The following is a 9,974-nucleotide window of genomic DNA, read 5'->3' as shown; positions in this document are numbered from 1 at the left end:
TGAAACGAGAATTTTGACACTAATTTCGAAAAATATGGCCCAAGATTGGGCCAAACGGACCAAACCAGTTGAACCGAACCCAAAATGAGCCCAAGGCCCAACCCAACTCAGCGTAAAACACTTAAAAGAACCCCCTCTCTCCTCTCTTAATCATAAAACACGCTGAATGCAGCCATGGGAGGGGAGAAGAAGAAGCAAACCCTAACCTCATCTTCAAACCTTGATAACTTTTCATCCGGAGCTCCGATTAACAAGCCGTTTACGGCCACGCGTCGGGCTCGTCGAGCTCTTCAATTCTACCCAAACAAACAGTAAGTAAATCGCATTTGACTAGCCCCATTTCCGCTGGTATATGAATTTTGGGTTTAAGGTTTGAGGAACTCAATTCCTTGATGATTTTCATGTTTTAGTGGTCCACTAGATTCAATTTCTTGTGGGTATTGCTCAAGGATCAGTGGGTAAAGGTAAGAGATCTCAAACCCTAATGGAATTTCTGAATTTAGGCATTTGGGTATTAATTTGTTATGTTTGGTTGTGGTAATTGTGGTTTAGGTAGTGTGTATGTGAATGTTGATGCTTGTTGAATCTTGTTGGTGATTTTGGAAGCTTAGAAGTGGAGTTGTGAGGCTGGAAGTCTGAGCTTGGTAGTGTTGGAGTCCCAAGGGCTTGAAGAAAACTGAAATTAAAAGTGTTCCGGGTCGAGCGGGGAATTGGCCAAGGTATGGTTTAGGTTTCGCGCGTTTAACTTTTAAGGTGTTGTGAAAACTTAGGCTAGAAGAACCATAGGTTAAGTTGAAATGATTAATTATGTTAAATGATTAGTCTTAATGGTATTGATGGATGAGTTGATGTGGCCATGTGTTGAGTACATGATAATATAGGTTGAATGTAAATATGTATATGTATGTTAGTATAATGATGATAGATGAAGGATTGATGATTATGGCTATTTAATGATATGGTTGAGTTGGAGTGGTGTTTATGTGAAATTGTTGGTATGATTATATTGATTAATGTTGTGGTGATGGTTGAAGTATTTTATGATGATGACAACTTGTGGATATGAAATAATGTGTTAGTTTGTGAGTTATGAGTAAAATTTGTAAAGTTTGGCGAAAATGGGGTGTTGCTGAGTTATGAAAATGCAAGGGTGCAAGAATTATTTTGTTATGGTATGATTGAGTTAAATGAGATTGAGTTTTAAAATGGAAATGTGGTTTTTGGATAAAAAGAGGGTTTGGCATATTTTGGAAAACTTTGGTTTTTGATGAACTTTGGTAGCCAATAAGTTGTTCCGCAAATTTGCAATGGAATTGCAATTTGTTTCAAATGAAAGATGGTTTTGCAAGCTTTTAAACAATATCAGTTTTGTGAAAAATAGAATTTTGTAGAGAAAGTTATGGATGTTGCAAGTTTAGTGTTTAAATTTGTGTTCAGGATAGCCAAAATTGGTTTGCTGCAAGCTTTCTGGGCATTCTACCTATTTTTAGAATTGCGCCCACCCACGCGTATGCGTGGCTCACGCGCACGCGTGGCATGGAATTTCGCGAGAAGCATGCGTACGCGTGTGTTCATATTCACATGTACACATGACTCACGCGTACGCGTGACTTGATGTACGCTCTACGCGTGCGCGTGGCCTACTCGTACGCGTGGATGCTGCCTGCTGCAGAAATTTGTTTTCACTATTTTAAACCAATTTTCCCACCTCTAAATCTCCATTTTCTTCACTTTTAGGCTTAAGGCATGGTACTAAGACCAGTAGCTAGTTGAAGCTAGGAAAATAAGATAACTTGAGAGTGAAGTAAGAAGTAAAATAAGGAGTTTTATAAAGAAGATGAGAATGTTAAAGGAAGCTTAAGGCCATGGCTTGATAAGTGATGACATATTGGTTATAAATGTGAAATGGCTTATGAAAAATTATATCTGAGATACGAGTTTCCCTGGGTAAGAACCGTGGCTTGCCACCACGTGTTCTAGGTTGAATCTCGACACTCTGTTGACCCTACGTCGTAAGGGTGACCGGGCACGTATAAATTCCTGGGTACGGATAGCCCCCATTGAGTGATTTTATGATGATTGAATGTGAACTCTATGCATAGACTCTTGGGGATACCTGGTGCACGAAATTGCAATCACACTCTTGCAATCCCGCACAACTAACCAGCAAGTGCACTGGGTCGTCCAAGTAATACCTTACGTGAGTAAGGGTCGATCCCACGGAGATTGTCGGCTTGAAGCAAGCTATGGTTACCTTGTAACTCTTAGTCAGGATATCAAAAATTATCAGGATTGATTGTGAAAAGCAAAAGAACATGAAATAAATACTTGTTTTGCAGTGATGGAGAATAGGTTGAGGTTTTGGAGATGCTCTGTCTTCTGAATCTCTGCTTTCCTACTGTCTTCTTCTTCAAACACGCAAGGCTCCTTCAATGGCAAGCTGTATGTAGGGTTTCGCCGTTGTCAATGGCTACCTCCCATCCTCTCAGTGGAAATGTTCAACGCACCCTGTCACGGCACGGCTATCCAGCTGTCGGTTCTCGATCATGTCGGAATAGAATCCAGTGATTCTTTTGCGTCTGTCACTAACGCCCCACAATGGCGAGTTTGAAGCTCGTCACAGTCATTCAATCATTGAATCCTACTCAGAATACCACAGACAAGGTTTAGACCTTCCGGATTCTCTTGAATGCCGCCATCAATTCTAGCTTATACCACGAAGATTCTGATTAAGGAATCCAAGAGATATCTACTCAATCTAAGGTAGAACGGAGGTGGTTGTCAGGCACGCGTTCATAGTTGAGAATATGATGAGGGTCACGGATCATCACATTCGTCCGGGTTAAGAACAAGTGATATCTTAGAACGGAAGCAAGCATGATTGAATAAGAAACAGTAGTAATTGCATTAATCCATCAAGACACAGCAGAGCTCCTCACCCCCAACCATGGGGTTTAGAGACTCATACTGTAGAAGATACAATGAGAAACGTGTAAAGTGTCATCAGGTACAGATACAATTTCAAAAGATCCTATTAATAGTGAACTAGTAACCTAGGGTTTACAGAAATGAGTAAATGACAGAAAAATCCACTTCCGGGCCCACTTGGTGTGTGCTTGGGCTGAGCATTGAAGCATTTTTGTGTAGAGGCTCTTTCTGGAGTTAAACGCCAGCTTTTATGCCAGTTTGGGCGTTTAACTCCAATTTTTATGCCAGTTCCAGCGTTAAACGCTGGGAATTCTGAAGCTGATTTGCAACGCCGGTTTGGGCCATCAAATCTCGGGCAAAGTATGGACTATTATATATTGCTGGAAAGCCCAGGATGTGTACTTTCCAACGCCGTTGAGAGCGCGCCAATTGGGCTTCTGTAGCTCCAGAAAATCCACTTCGAGTGCAGGGAGGTCAGAATCCAACAGCATCTGCAGTCCTTTTCAGCCTCTAATTCAGATTTTTGCTCAGGACCCTCAATTTCAGCCAGAAAATACCTGAAATCACAGAAAAACACACAAACTCATAGTAAAGTCCAGAAAAGTGAATTTTAACTAAAAACTAATAAAAATATACTAAAAACTAACTAAATCATACTAAAAACACACTAAAACAATGCAAAAAAGCGTATAAATTATCCGCTCATCACAACACCAAACTTAAATTGTTGCTTGTCCCCAAGCAACTGAAAATAGAATAAAAAGAAGAGAATATACTATAGACTCCAAAATATCAAAGAAACTTAATTCCAATTAGATGAGCGGGACTAGTAGCTTTTTGCTTCCGAACAGTTTTGGCATCTCGCTTTATCCTTTGAGGTTCAAAATGATTGGCATCTATAGGAACTCAGAATTCAGATAGTGTTATTGATTCTCCTAGTTAGGTATGATGATTCTTGAACACAGTTACTTTATGAGTCTTGGCCGTGGCCCAAAGCACTCTGTCTTCCAGTATTACCACCGGATACATACATGCCACAGACACATGATTGGGTGAACCTTTTCAGATTGTGACTCAGCTTTGCTAGAGTCCCCAATTAGAGGTGTCCAGGGTTCTTAAGCACACTCTTTTGCCTTAGATCACAACTTTAATAATTTTTTTTTGTATTCACTGCTTTTTCTTGCTTCAAGAATCACTTTGATGATTTTTCAGATCCTCAATAACAGTTCTCCTTTTCCATCATTCTTTCAAGAGCCAACAATTTTAACATTCTTAAAACAACAAATTCAAAAGACATATACACTGTTCAAGCATTCATTCAGAAAACAAAAAACATTGTCACCACATCAAACTAATTCAACTAGTTTCAAAAATGAATTCGAAATCCTGTACTTCTTGTTCTTTTGTGATTAAAGCATTTTTCATTTAAGAGAGGTGATGGATTCATAGGAAATTCATAGCTTTAAGGCATGAACTTTAAATTCTTATTAATTATGAATTAAGAACAAGACTCAAAAATAGATATAAGATAAGAGTAGTAGGAATAAAAATTTAAATAGGCCCCTAATGATATAGGTTATCACAGAGTTAGGACTCAACAACCTTGATTTTGAGAAGTGGATGCTCCCTCAACTTGAGAGGAGAGCTTTTGGCGTTTCAACTCTTGAAGTTCACGCCCCTGCTTCTCTTGTTCCTTCAGAAATTTGCAGAGCATGCAGTTCTGATTCTGCTGTTCTTCCTTAAGTTGCTCCATAGTTTCTTGTAACTTGGTGATAGATGCTTCTAGGCTGGTCCAGTAGTCAATTTTAGGGAATTCAGGGAGGAATTCCTGCGCCCTCCTCTTGATAGAGTTGTCTTGCATTTGTCCTTCCATTGACTTCTTGGTGATTGGATGTTCAATGGGTATGAATTCATCTACTCCCATCTTCACCCCAGCCTCTTTACAGAGCAAGGAGATCAAGCTTGGGTAAGCCAGTTTGGCTTCAGTGGAATTCTTATTTGCAATTGTGTAGATCTCACAAGCAATCAGATGATGAACCTCCACTTCTTTTCCAGGCATAATGCAATGAATCATCACTACTCTCTTGATAGTGACCTCAGAATGGTTGCTAGTGGGCAATATGGAACGCCCAATAAAGTCTAGCCAACTTCTTGCAATTGCTTTGAGGTCTCCCCTCTTGAGTTGGTTTAGGATACCCTTTGAATTGGTTATCCACTTAGTTCCAGGGAGGCATATGTCCTCTAGAACTTGATCCAACCCTTTATCTGCTCTCACCATTCTCCTATTAAAGGATTCAGGATCATCTTGCAGTTGAGGCAATTTGAAGATTTCTCTTATTTTGTCCAGATGGAAGTAGATAACTTTCCCTCTGACCATGGTTCTGTAAGTATGGAAAGCAGTTCCAGTCATTCTCTGCTTATCTGTCAGCCACAGATTTGAGTAGAATTCCTGAACCATATTTCTTCCAACCTTTATCTCAGGATTGGTTAGAACTTCCCATCCTCTGTTTCGAATTTGCTCTTGGATCCCCGGATATTCATCTTCTTTCAGATCGAATTTGACTTCCGGGATCACTGACCTCAGACCCATTATTTTATGATAATGGTCTTCATGTTCTTTGGTTAAGAACTTCTCTTGATTCCAAAGATTCTTTGGATTATTCTCTTTCTTTCCTCTTAAATTGGTTTGTTTTCCCTTGGGAGCCATGATCTTGATGAATCTTGGCTTAGTGATCACGGAAAAGCACACCAAACTTAGAGGTTTGCTTGTCCTCAAGCAAAAGAAAGGAAAGAGGAGAGAAAGGAGAAGAGCAAATTCGAATGGTGTGGGGGATTAGGGAGGCCGAACATGTATATATAAGGGGGGAAGAGAGATTTCGAAAATTTGAAAGGAGATTTGAGAAGATATGGAAAGAAATTGAGAGAAAGTTGAGTTTTTGAACAAGATTTGGGAAGGATTTGAGAGAGATTTGAAGAATGATTTTGATTTTTTGAAGATTTGAAGATGAATGATGAAAGTTTTGAAATGTGTTTGCGTAGAAAAGTATGGTTCAAAAAAGGAAAGTTTGAAAACAATTTAATCAGAAAGCAAAATCTCTGTCCCCCACCTTTCTAGCGTTAAACGCCCAGAATGGCATCCATTCTGGCGTTTAACGCCCATTTGCTAGCCATTGTGGGCGTTTAACGCCCAGCCAGGTACCCTGGCTGGCGTTAAACGCCAGAGTCCCCTTTGTCACTGGGCATTTTGTTAAACGCCCAGGATGCTGCACACTTGGCGTTAAACGCCCAGAATGATGCCCATTCTGGCGTTAAACGCCCAGAATGATGCCCATTCTGGCGTTTAACGCCCAAAATGGCACCTTTACTGGCGTTAAACGCCCAGAATGGTGCCCATTCTGGCGTTTAACGCCCAAAGTACCTCTTACTGGCGTTTTTTCGCCAGTAAGCTCTTTTTCTCTGCTTTTTGCACTGAATCCTTCTGTAACTCTGTGAATTCTTTCATTTTTGATAATTGCCCTTGTAGAAATAAAACATATAACCTGCTAATGACTGGGTTGCCTCCCAGCAAGCGCTTCTTTATTGTCTTTAGCTAGACCTTTACTGAGGATCATTCCAGCCTCAGTTTTGAGCATTCCTGCTCAAAATTGCTTTCAAGATAATGCTTGATCCTCTGTCCATTAATAATGAACTTTTTGTCAGAATCAATATCCTGAAGCTCAACATATCCATATGGTGACACTCCTGTAATCACATACGGACCCCTCCACCGGGATTTAAGTTTTCCTGGGAACAATCTGAGCCTAGAGTTGAAGAGCAGAACCTTTTGTCCTGGCTCAAAGACTCTGGAGGACAACTTCTTGTCATGCCACTTCTTTGCCTTTTCCTTATAAATCTTTGCATTTTCAAAGGCACTGAGTCTAAATTCATCTAGCTCATTTAGCTGGAGTAATCTCTTCTCACCAGCTAACTTAGCATCCAGGTTCAAGAATCTGGTTGCCCAGTAGGCTTTATGTTCTAGTTCCACGGGCAAATGACAGGCCTTGCCATACACAAGTTGGTATGGTGAGGTTCCAATTGGGGTCTTAAATGCTGTTCTGTATGCCCACAGAGCATCATCCAAGCTCCTTGCCCAATCCTTTATTCGGGCCATCACAGTCCGTTCTAGGATTCTGTTTAGCTCTCTGTTAGAGACCTCAGCTTGCCCATTTGTCTGTGGATGATACGGGGTAGCCACTTTGTGGCTAATTCCATATCGGACCATAGCAGAGTACATCTATTTATTGCAGAAATGAGTGCCCCCATCACTGATTATGACTCTGGGAACACCAAATCTGCTGAAGATGTGTTTCTGGAGGAATTTCAGCACGGTCTTAGTATCATTAGAGGGTGTGGTAATTGCTTCTACCCATTTAGATACATAGTCCACTACCACCAGAATGTAAGTGTTTGAGTATGATGGTGGGAATGGACCCTGATGAGCGGATAATTTATACGCTTTTTGGCATTGTTTTTAGTATGTTTTTAGTATGATCTAGTTAGTTTTTAGTATATTTTTATTAGTTTTTAGCTAAAATTCACTTTTCTGGACTTTACTATGAGTTTGTGTGTTTTTCTGTGATTTCAGGTATTTTCTGGCTGAAATTGAGGGACCTGAGCAAAAATCTGATTCAGAGACTGAAAAGGACTGTAGATGCTGTTGGATTCTGACCTCCCTGCACTCGAAGTGGATTTTCTGGAGCTACAGAAGCCCAATTGGCGCGCTCTCAACGGAGTTGGAAAGTAGACATCCTGGGCTTTCCAGCAATATGTGATAGTCCATACTTTGCCCAAGATTTGATGGCCCAAACCGGCGTTCAAAGTCACCCTCAGAATTCCCAGCGTTAAACGCCGGAACTGGCACAAGAATGGGAGTTAAACGCCCAAACTGGCACAAAAGCTGGCGTTTAACTCCAAGAAGAGTCTCTACACGAAAAATGCTTCATTGCTCAGCCCAAGCACACACCAAGTGGGCCCAGAAGTGGATTTTTATGTCTTTTACTCATCTTTGTAATTCTTAAGCTACTAGTTCCCTATAAGTAGGACCTTTTACTATTGTATTTACATCTTCTGATCTCTGGAGATCTTTGAATCTTTTGATCACTGGGGGCTGGCCTCACGGCCATGCCTAGACCTTGTTCTTATGTATTTTCAACGGTGGAGTTTCTACACACCATAAATTAAGGTGTGGAGCTCTGCTGTACCTCGAGTATTAATGCAATTACTATTGTTCTTCTATTCAATTCCGCTTGTTCTTGTTCCAAGATATCACTTGTTCCTCAACTTGATGAATGTGATGATCCGTGACATTCATCATCATTCTCACCTATGAATGTGTGACTGACAACCACCTCCGTTCTACCTTAGATTGGGTGAATATCTCTTGGATTCCTGATACACGATGCATGGTTGATCGCCTGACAACCGAGCGCTCGCCTGACAAACGAGCCAGCCATTCCGTGAGATCAGAGTCTTCGTGGTATAGGCAAGAACTGATGGCGGCATTCAAGAGAATCCGGAAGGTCTAACCTTGTCTGTGGTATTCTGAGTAGGATTCAATGATTGAATGACTGTGACGTGCTTCAAACTCCTGAGGGCAGGGTGTTAGTGACAGACGCAAAAGAATCACTGGATTCTATTCCGGCCTGATCGAGAACCGACAGATGGATAGCCGTGCTGTGACAGGGTGCGTTGAACATTTCCACTGAGAGGATGGGAGGTAGCCACTGACAACGGTGAAACCCTTGCATAAGCTTGCCATGGAAAGGAGTAAGAAGGATTGGATGAAGACAGTAGGAAAGCAGAGAGACGGAAGGGACAAGCATCTTCATACGCTTATCTGAAGCTCTCACCAATGATATACATAAGTATCTCTATCTTTATCTTTATGTTTTATTCATATATCATCTATACCCATTTGAGTCTGCCTGACTAAGATTTACAAGGTGACCATAGCTTGCTTCATACCAACAATCTCCGTGGGATCGACCCTTACTCGCGTAAGGTTTATTACTTGGACGACTGATGAGCGGATAATTTGTACCCTTTTTGGCATTGTTTTTAGTATGTTTTTAGTAGTTTTAGTTGAGTTCTTAGTATATTTTTATTAGTTTTTAGTTAAAATTCACTTTTTTGGACTTTACTATGAGTTTGTGTGTTTTTCTATGATTTCAGGTATTTTCTGGCTGAAATTGAGGGACCTGAGCAAAAATCTGATTCAGAGACTGAAAAGGACTGCAGATGCTGTTGGATTCTGACCTCCCTGCACTCGAAGTGGATTTTCTGGAGCTACAGAAGCCCAATTGGCGCGCTCTCAACAGCGTTGGAAAGTAGACATCCTGGGCTTTCCAGCAATATGTGATAGTCCATACTTTTCCCAAGATTTGATGGCCCAAACCGGCGTTCAAAGTCACCCTCAGGAATTCCAGCGTTAAACGCCGGAACTGGCACCTAAATGGGAGTTAAACGCCCAAACTGGCATAAAAGCTAGCGTTTAACTCCAAGAAGAGTCTCTACACGAAATTGCTTCATTGCTCAGCCCAAGCACACACCAAGTGGGCCCGGAAGTGGATTTTTATGTCACTTACTCATCTCTGTACACCCTAGGCTACTAGTTTTCTATAACTAGGACCTTTTGCTATTGTATTACAGAGCCTTTTGATCATGTTTTTATGATTGAACTCACTTTGGGAGGCTGGCCATTCGGCCATGCCTAGACCTCGTTCTTGTGTATTTTCAACGGTGGAGTTTCTACACACCATAGATTAAGGTGTGGAGCTCTGCTGTACCTCGAGTATTAATGCAACTACTATTGTTCTTCTATTCAATTCCGCTTGTTCTTTGTCCAAGATATCACTTTTTCTTCAACTTGATGAATGTGATGATCCGTGACACTCATCATCATTCTCACCTATGAGCAAGGTGACTGACAACCACTTTTGTTCTACAAGCAATCAAGGCTCTAGTGAATATCTCTTGGATTCCTGATACACGATGCATGGTTGATCGCC

Source organism: Arachis stenosperma, chromosome 2, assembly GCF_014773155.1.
Source record: "Arachis stenosperma cultivar V10309 chromosome 2, arast.V10309.gnm1.PFL2, whole genome shotgun sequence".
Classification (NCBI taxonomy): Eukaryota; Viridiplantae; Streptophyta; class Magnoliopsida; order Fabales; family Fabaceae; genus Arachis; species Arachis stenosperma.
The sequence above is the reverse complement of the archived record's forward strand: the minus strand, read 5'-3'. Positions refer to the sequence as shown.